This window comes from Triticum urartu, chromosome 3A (assembly GCF_056163025.1).
Source record: "Triticum urartu cultivar PI428250 chromosome 3A, HENAU_Tu73, whole genome shotgun sequence".
Classification (NCBI taxonomy): Eukaryota; Viridiplantae; Streptophyta; class Magnoliopsida; order Poales; family Poaceae; genus Triticum; species Triticum urartu.
Genome location: NC_141875.1, coordinates 210,804,748 through 210,814,318, shown reverse-complemented (window position 1 = coordinate 210,814,318; position 9,571 = coordinate 210,804,748). Strand labels below are relative to the sequence as shown.

The 9,571-nt window shown below is 48.3% G+C and overlaps 1 pseudogene; it reads left to right on the top strand.

The window, feature by feature from the left end:
* The first annotated feature begins 2,844 nt into the window (after positions 1 to 2,844).
* Positions 2,845 to 3,891, top strand: LOC147979237 (uncharacterized; annotated as a pseudogene).
* The last annotated feature ends 5,680 nt before the right edge of the window (positions 3,892 to 9,571 follow it).

Below are 9,571 nucleotides of genomic sequence, written 5' to 3'. Positions count from 1 at the left end.
GAAAAAACAATAAGCAAGCTCACGGGACGAAACTCCGCCGCCACGAGGCGGAACCTTGGCGGAACCAATCTATGGCTCCGGCAAAGCTGTTCTGCCGGGGAAACTTCCCTCCGGGAGGGGGAAATCATCACCATCGTCATCACCAACGATCCTCTCATCGGGAGGGGGTCAATATCCATCAACATCTTCACCAGCACCATCTCATCTCAAACCCTAGTTCATCTCTTGTATCCAATCTGTGTATCCAAACCTCAGATTGGTACCTGTGGGTTGCTAGTAGTGTTGATTACTCCTTGTAGTTGATGCTAGTTGGTTTACTTGGTGGAAGATCATATGTTCAGATCCATTATGCATATTAATACCCCTCTGATTATGAACATGAATATGCTTTATGAGTAGTTACGTTTGTTCCTGAGGACATGGGAGAAGTCTTGCTATAAGTAGTCATGTGAATTCGGTATTCGTTCGATATTTTGATGAGATGTATGTTGTCATCCCTCTAGTGGTGTCATGTGAACGTCGACTACATGACACTTCACCATTATTTGGGCCTAGAGGGAGGCATTGGGAAGTAATAAGTAGATGATGGGTTGCTGGAGTGACAGAAGATTAAACCCTAGTTTATGCGTTGCTTCATAAGGGGCTGATTTGGATCCATATGTTTCATGCTATGGTTAGGTTTACCTTAATACTTCTGTTGTAGTTGTGGATGCTTGCAATAGGGGTTAATCATAGGTGGGATGCTTGTCCAAGTAAGGACAGTACCCAAGCACCGGTCCACCCACATATCAAATTATCAAAGTACCGAACGCGAATCATATGAACATGATGAAAACTAGCTTGACGATAATTCCCATGTGTCCTCGGGAGCGCTTTCCTTCATATAAAAGTTTGTCCAGGCTTGTCCTTTGCTACAAAAAGGATTGGGCCATCTTTCTGCACCTTATTTACTTTTATTACTTGCTACTCATTACAAATTACCTTATCACAAAACTATCTGTTACCGATAATTTCAGTGCTTGCAGAGAATACCTTACTGAAAACTGCTTATCATTTCCTTCTGCTCCTTGTTGGGTTCGACACTCTTACTTATCGAAAAGGCTACGATAGATCCCCTACACTTGTGGGTCATCACACACCACGCGAAAATCCTTAGAACTCGCCATAGGAAACTGCCCAAACATGGCCGACGCTCCTGGCTCTTCTTCACGCCCCCACGGCCTCCAAAAAGGCGACCGGGAAAGCTGCTCAATATCCCGCACCCATCTGAATAAACTTCAGACGCAGGGATATCTTCCTCCCGCAGATCTAGTCTCCGTTCGGGCTGGATTAACCTCCCATAATGGCGATGCCCTGGCGGAGAATTTCCCCAATCCTTCGAAAGAGGAGCGGGTGTGCTTCGTTTCCTTCCTTTTGAGGGGCGTAGGATTTCCTATCCACCCCTTCCTTAGAGGTCTCCTGGAGTATTACGGCCTCCAATTGCACAATTTAATGCCAGGCTCCATCCTGCATATCGCGGGCTTCATTGCTCTTTGGGAGCTGTTCCTAGGCCGTGAGGCTCATTTTGAGCTATGGCAGAATTTTTCTGCCTCGTCCCCCGCTCCAAAAAGGGATCTATACTCGAGGTGGGCGGCGTCGAGGTATGGCGCATAGCCGGGACAGGATATCTGTCCGGCACTCCGAAGAAGGCATCTGAAGAGTGGCCCTCGGAATGGTTTTATATTGAAGACGTCGTTCTGCCGGACCCAATCCGGCGCGGTCTTCCCGAATTCTCCAGCGCTCCCTTAAAGAAGCGCGCCAGCTGGCATCCCCGAAGCTTCGAGGAAAAAGACACTGCAGAGGTCGAAAGGCTATCAAGCAAAATCAGAGTACTTGCCAACTCTGGGCTGTCTATAATCGAGGTAATGGCAAATTCGATAACGCGATGCGTTCAGCCGCTTCAATCTAGGGGTTTTCCCATGTGGCATTACAACAGGGAAGACGATGTATCTCGTTGTCTATGCAAGGGTCTGGATAATTTTGTCGCACTGGCCACCATCTTAGCTGACCTTTTCAAAGGAGAGAAGGAAGACTTCACTCGCTTGAAATGTCAGGAAGGTTTTTCTATGTATAACCCCATCGACTGGGTGAGTTTTTTGATTATTAGCCTTACTCAACCTTTTTCCAGAGTTATGCTAGTCAAACTTAATCCGTCTACTTTTAATAGGAATGGAGAAAGGTCGTCGAGGGGACCTGGAGCCCCGCTTCGCAGCCAGAGGACCACGTTCGAGACGTGGATCCCGGATATGAAGAAGATCCAGATATATTCATAGAACTTAAGGAGGGAGTCTTTTATCAGACAAGCTACGATGGCACAGAAGTGGCAATTATAGCCGACTACCCCGGCCTTCTCCCCTCCTCCCATGTAAGTACCCAGGAGACGTCTCCTTCAAAAGGGTTTCCTCATTGCACCTCACCCACTGCACTATCTCATGCTCCGAAGGGGCGGCGCTCGTCTTGCTGAACTGTATCAAAGGCGTCCTGTAAGAAGGCGACGCCCGCACAGGGCGAGTCTTTGAAAAGAAGGGCAAACAGTGATACTACTGAGCACCTTCCTTCACCAAAGAGGTATAGTTTTTAACACGCACTCGGTGGACAGACCGAATTGTGACGTTTTCCGCTGGGCCATTTTGTAGGAAGAGCATACGCCAGACTATATCCGGGGACCTGGCCGGCCATGCATCGACCAATCCGGCCCCGGACCCTGCCATAAGGACTAGGGTTGATGCGGGTGAAATGCCGGATTGTCATCTCCAAGAGGATTCGGATAATGTGTCTGTCACCAATTCCGAAGTGGAGAGCGCGATGAATCATCGGCGGCGGAAAGAGGCCATGCGCGACCCAAGTTTTACCGAAGAGGCGTTCAACGCCCTTAGCTCTGCGGATGCATATATCCGAGCTGCTCGGGATGGACTTGCCGGAGCCACTCACCAGCTTTCAAAGGATATGCGGGTAAGAACTTTTGTGTAGATTCAATAATCCTATGCCAGTAGCCCCCAAGACTTGAAGCAGTTGGCCCAACTGATTTAAGGGTCGTTGATATTATCAGGTACTCACGCCTAAAAATAACATGATGTCCAAGGATCTTGAAGAATGTCAGGCCAAGCTAACTGTTGCCACCACCGAACTGGAAAATTTGAAGAAATCCAGGAAGGCGCTGGATGGTAAGCACAATAGTGTCTGGAAAATACGATTCTGTGCTAACAATGATTTTTGAATATTCATTGTTTTGTTTACGGCAGCAGGATCGGTAGATCAGTTGGAGGAGAGGCTAAAGGCTTCTCAGGCGGACAAACAACATGCTGAAGGGCAAGAAGCCGCTGGTCAACGTGTATTAACATGGGCCATTAATGAGAAGAACAAACTACAGGATGCCAACATCAAGCAAACCGAGGAGCTAAAGGACGTAAGAGCCCAACTGTCAGATGCCTTGAAGGAGAATCGAAAGCTGAAAGGTGGCATATTTAGTATGTCCCCGAACCTAACTTTCATAAGATCTCCTGATGGAAATTTTTTATGAGATTTGTTCCTGTAGGTTTATTAACTGGGCGGCCCGATGGAGAAGTGTCCGGATTTCAAGGCGACTTGCTGCAAGAGCTATCCAAAGTGCACGAGCGAGCTCGGAAAGCAATGAGGAAAATGGCTAAGGCTTTATGGCCATCCGATTCTCCTCCAGGAATGATGGGGAAGCTCGTGGAGTTATTCAAGGGAGCTCGTCTTCATTTTGAGCTGTGGAAGGCATCAACATGTCGAGAAGGTGCACGAGAGGCCTGGGCCATGGTGAAAACACGGTATACCGGACTTGATCCGAATCATATGGCCCGGGTCGGACCTCGGGGACCAGATGGATAGGAAATTCCGGTTAGCTTGGTGTACGATCAAGTAAAGATAGCCGCCAAATTCTCACAAGAGGACTGTAAACTAGATAGCCTGATAGATGACATAGATAAAGAGTAGGCGTGTGATTTCATGTAACAATACCGTTTATCATCAAGCTTATCTCTGACCGAATTGTAAACGATTGTCATGGCAGACCTTCCGCTTCAACCTCCGAAACCCAAGGGTTGGAGTGTTTCTGAATACTATACCTGTGGGAAACACCAAGTATGTTCGGAAACCAGGCAATCCAGTCATAGTGCGTTAACAGACAAACCGTACTCGGGGAGCTATGTTATATTACTTTTTAACATAAGAAACATCTTCCAGAGAGAATAGTTCCGTTAAGGGTTCCTCTCCCTAGGTCAGCATGCCTTATGTATACATGCCTAAGCCATGGTGCGAAAGAATCATCGAAGTCTTTGTATTTTGATAGTTTATATTGCCACGAAGGTAGTTTGTCGTTTATCTGCCGACCAATTATTCCCTTAAGAACACTAGCTTTCGGCTTCACCCGTCTGAGGTACATGTCTAGATGACCCGGTTGTAACAATCGCAAATGTGCTCCCTTTATGCCCTAGCCGAACAAGCGGGAACGTAGGGCATAAGCACAGGAGCCAGGCAACCCAGCTTGGCAAAAACGTAAGTCATAGAGGTGCATATAAAGGCGAAGATAGGATGTATGTGAGAAAACAACATATATATATGGTGAGCTTTATGCTCAAAACAACAAGCTTCTATTGAGAGAAGCCCCCAGTTATGATGGGGTGTGTACATTTAAGGATGCATACCCCTCAAGTGTGTGGCTTACCTGAACACACCCTGGAAATCATAAAGAAAAAACGAAAAAGAGGAAAAATGAAAAAGGAGAAAAAGGGAACAAACAAAGGTATGTGTCCGGACTCAGGCGTAGAATCTTCGGAGTCGAGCAGCGTTCCATGGGTTCGGCTCTAAGCGATTATCCAATGGATTGCGAAGGCAATAGGATCCTCCAGTGAGAAATTCATCTATAATGAAGGGACCCTCCCATTTGGGCTTGAGATTGTCCTTTTTCTTCTCTGGTAGGCGCAGAACGAGTTCACTGACATTATAAGTCTTTTCCCGCACTTCTCTGCTTTGGTATCTTCGAGCTTGTTGTTGGTAGAATGCGGAACGAGCTTTTGCGACATTGCGCTCCTCCTCCAGGCCATCTAAGTCGTCTTGCCGATCGAGCTTGGCCTCTCTCTCCTCATACATGCGCACTCGAGGTGAGTCATGAAAAATATCACAGGGCAAGACAACTTCTGCGCCATACACCATGAAGAATAGTGTGTATCCGGTCGTGCGATTGGGCATGGTTCGCAGCCCCCAGAGTACGGAGTCAAGCTCCTTGACCCAGTGTTTGTCTGACTCCTTTAGGGATCACACTAGTCTGGGTTTCATGCCGCTTATTATCAGGCCATTGGCCCGTTCAACTTGACCGTTTGTTTGGGGGTGATATACAGAGGCGTAATCGAGCTTAATGCCCAGATTAGCGCACCAAGTTTTCACCTCGTCGGCTGTAAAGTTAGAGCCGTTGTCAGTAATAATGTTGTGTGGGACACCATAATGGTGCACGACACCGGATATAAAGTCTATCACTGTTCCGGCTTCAGCCGTTTTAACTGGTTTGGCCTCTATCCACTTAGTGAATTTATCTACCATAACCAGCAAGTATTTTTTTCTTATGGCTTCCCCCTTTAAGGGGTCCGACCATGTCTAGCCCCCATACCGCGAAACGCCAAGTAATGTGGATTGCTCATAGGGCAGTGGGCGGCATATGACTTTGTTTGGCAAAAAGCTGGCATCCGATACAGCATTGTACGAGGTCCTGTGCATCTGCTCGGGCCGTGGGCCAAAATAAACATGTACGAAAGGCCTTACTTACAAGGGACCGAGCTGTGGTGTGATGGCCACCAAGACCAGCATGTATTTCGGCCAAGAGCTGCCGTCCATCCTCTTCGGAGATACATCTTTGAAGGACCCCGGTAGTACTTTTCTTATAGAGTTCGCCTTCATGGACTTTGTAGGCTTTGGAGCATCAAACTATGTGACGGGCCTTGTTTTGGTCATCAGGGAGCTCCTGCCTATTGAGGTAGGCTAAGAAGGGTTCAGTCCATGGGGCAATCACCGCCATGATTACGTGGGTGGAAGGCGTTGGTTTGGTTCCCGAGCCCCCGATGATATCCGAATCGTGTTCGGCATCCGAGGGTGTGGTCGGCGCCGGACTAGAATTTCCGCTCTCGTCCTGCCATACCACAGATGGCTTGAAAAGCCTTTCCACGAAGGTGTTAGGCGGGACGGGGTCGCGTTTAGCGCCCATTCAAGCAAGGATGTCCGCTGCTTGATTACTGTCTCGGGCCACATGATGAAACTTGAGCCCCTCAAACCGAGCTGATATTTTGAGTAAGGCGTTGCGATAGGCCGCCATCTTTGGATCTTTTGCATAGAATTCTCCGTTTATTTGGGATATTGTGAGGTTCGAGTCCCCGCGCACCTCCAGGCGCTGTATGCCCATAGAAACAACCATCTGGAGACCATGTAGGAGTGCCTCATATTCGGCCGCGTTATTGGAGTCTGTATACATGATTTGTAATACGTAACGGAGTGTGTCCCCTGTGGGGGATGTTAGAATGATACCAGCCACCAGCCCGACCAACATTTTAGAGTCGTCGAAGTACATTACCCAGTTGGAGTATGTGCCATACTCTTTAGGGAGTTCGGCTTCTGTCCATTTGGCGACAAAGTCGGCAAACACCTGAGATTTAATAGCTCGACATGGCTTGTAGGTTACTTCAAATGGTAAGAGCTCGATAGCCCATTTTGCAATGTGCCTGGTGGCATCTCAATTGTTTATGATGTCATTGAGTGGTACCTCGGAGGCCACCGTGATCGAGCACTCTTGAAAGTAGTGCTGCAGCTTCTGAGATGCCATGAAAACTGCATATGATATCTTTTGATAGTGCGGTATCAGGATTTGCATGGCGTGAGGACCTCTGATACATAGTATATTGGTTTTTGGAGTGGGACCTTGTGTCCCTCTTCCTCTCGTTCAACGACGAGCACAACGCTCACCACCTGGTGAGTTGCAGATATATACAACATCATAGGTTCGCCGACGTTTTGTGCAGCAAGGATTGGGTTGTTTGCTAACGAAGTTTTTATTTCTTCCAACCCGGTTGTTGCCGCATCCGTCCACTCGAAGTGGTCGTTACATCGGAGTAGGCGATATAGCGGCAGCACCTTCTCTCCCAATCTGGAAATAAAGCGGCTCAAGGCTGCCGCACACCGAGCTAGTTTTTGGACCGATTTTAGGTCTGTTGGTGTTGCCAACTGTGACAGGGCTCAGATTTTGGCCGTATTAGCTTCGATTCCTCTATTGGAAACAATGATTCCGAGCAGCTTTCCATCCGGAATGCCGAAAACACATTTTTCCGGATTGATCCGTATGTCATATGTTCAGAGGTTGTCAAATGTAAGGCGTAAGTCGTCCACCAATGATTTGACATGTTTAGTTTTGATGACTACACCATCTACATATGCCGCCACCGTCTTGCCAATTTGTTTTTCCAGGCATGTTTGAATCATGCGCTGGTAAGTGGCGCCGGTGTTTTTGAGTCCGAAAGGCATAGTGTTGAAGCAAAAAGGCCCGTACGGCGTAATGAATGCCGTTGCGGTCTGATCGGATTCCTTCATCTTAATCTGATGGTATCCGGAGTATGCATCGAGGAAACATAGTGAATCGTGTCCTGTAGTTTCATCAATGATTTGGTCAATGCGGGGCAGTGGGAAGGGGTCCTTAGGGCAAGCCTTGTTGAGGTCTTTGAAATCGACACAAAGGCGCCAAGATTTGTCCTTCTTTGGCACCATGACTAGGTTAGCTAGCCAATCCAGGTGTTTGATCTCTCTAAAGAAGTCGGCTTCGAGTAGTTTGGCTAGCTCCTCCCCCATAGCTTGTCGCCTGGGTTCAGAAAATTGCCGCAACGTTTGCTTAACTGGCTTGAACCCCTTTACTGTGTTGAGGCTGTGTTCGGCCAGTCTGCATGGGATTCCTGGCATATCCGAGGGATGCCAGGCAAAGATGTGCCAATTCTCGCGCAGGAATGCTCTTAGAGCGGCGTCAACCGTCAGATCCAGCTGTGCTCCAATGGCTGCTATTTTATTAGGATCCATCAGGTGAACTTGGAATTCGACTATTTCGTCTGCTGGCTTGAAAGAAGTGGACTTAGGCCTTTTATCGAGGATTACATCGTCTCTATCCACTATGGAACGCAGAGCGGTGAGCTCCTCGACCGCAAGGGCCTCGGATAATGCCTCGAGGGCCAGGGATGCGGTTTTGTTTTCGGCATAGAGTGCTATGTCCGGATCACTGGTGATTGTGATAACTCCATTGGGCCCGGGCATTTTAAGCTTCATGTACTCGTAATGGGGTATGGCTTGAAAGCATGTGAATGCGTCTCGCCCCAACAAGGCATGATATCCACTGTTGAAAGGTGCCATGTGGAAGATTAACTCTTTGGACCTGTAGTTCTCCGGCGTGCCGAATACCACATCTATTTTAATTTTCCTTGAGCATCGTGCTTCTCGGCTGGGGATAATGCCTCGAAAGGTTGCGCTGCTCTGCTCGATGCAACTCTTGTCTATTTGCATTTTTTGAGCATATCCTTGTAGATGAGGTTCACTCCGTTGCCGCCTTCCATGAGTACTTTAGCGAGCCAAAAGCCATCGACGATTGGATTTAAGACCAAAGAGGCTGGTGCACGGACTGATCGAGCCCTTGGCTCGTCGTTGGCGGTGAAAGTTATCACCATATCGTTCCAAGGGTTTACTGCAGCTACTTGGTTGACTTCAGCGAGGTCGCGGAGTGCCCTTTTACGCCGATTATTTGAAGAGAAGGTCTCGAAGACCGTAAAGACGTTGAGGTCATCGTCCTCCGGAGGGTACTTCTTGGAGGTCGTATTGGTGAGGATAGCCTCACCGATCTTGGCTACCTGCCGGAGCACCCAACATGCCCGAAGGCTGTGTGTTGGTTCAGAATTCGGCGTCGTGTGTATCCGACAGGGCTTGTCGAGCCATTCATCAAGGACAGTTCTGTGTCCCATTGAGGGTTTAATTTTCTTGTTCGTAGGGTGATGATCAGGTGCCCCGTGGGGGTGCATCCTTTTTGCCCGTCCGGTGGGTGGCTTAAAGGCAGACGGTTCCCACCGAGCTGTCTGGGCTTTCCAGGTGCTTTCCATGGCGCAATACTTCTGTACTATGTGTGCCAAATCTGCAAAGTGCAGTATGCGGCGTTGGTTGAGGGCATTGAGGACACACTCGTCCGTACAGTTGCGGAAAAATACTGAAACCGCGTCGTCGTCGCAACAATCTCTGATTTTATTTTTAACAAGGAGGAATCTGGCCCAAAAGTGATGGACCATTTCTTGAGGTTGTTGCCGCACATACATTAGGTCGCATATGTCCGGAGGACCGAAATTGCTTGGGGAATATTGCTTGTGGTGGGTGGGCTGGTTTAAATCCAAACCCCGACCCATTGTGGGATCCGGAGTTTTAAGAATTTCTGAGGTCACTAGCCCAGGATCCGGAGTATCCTGGGGGTTTTCAGGCTCAATGCCCGGTTCTATGTTCGGAGGACAGG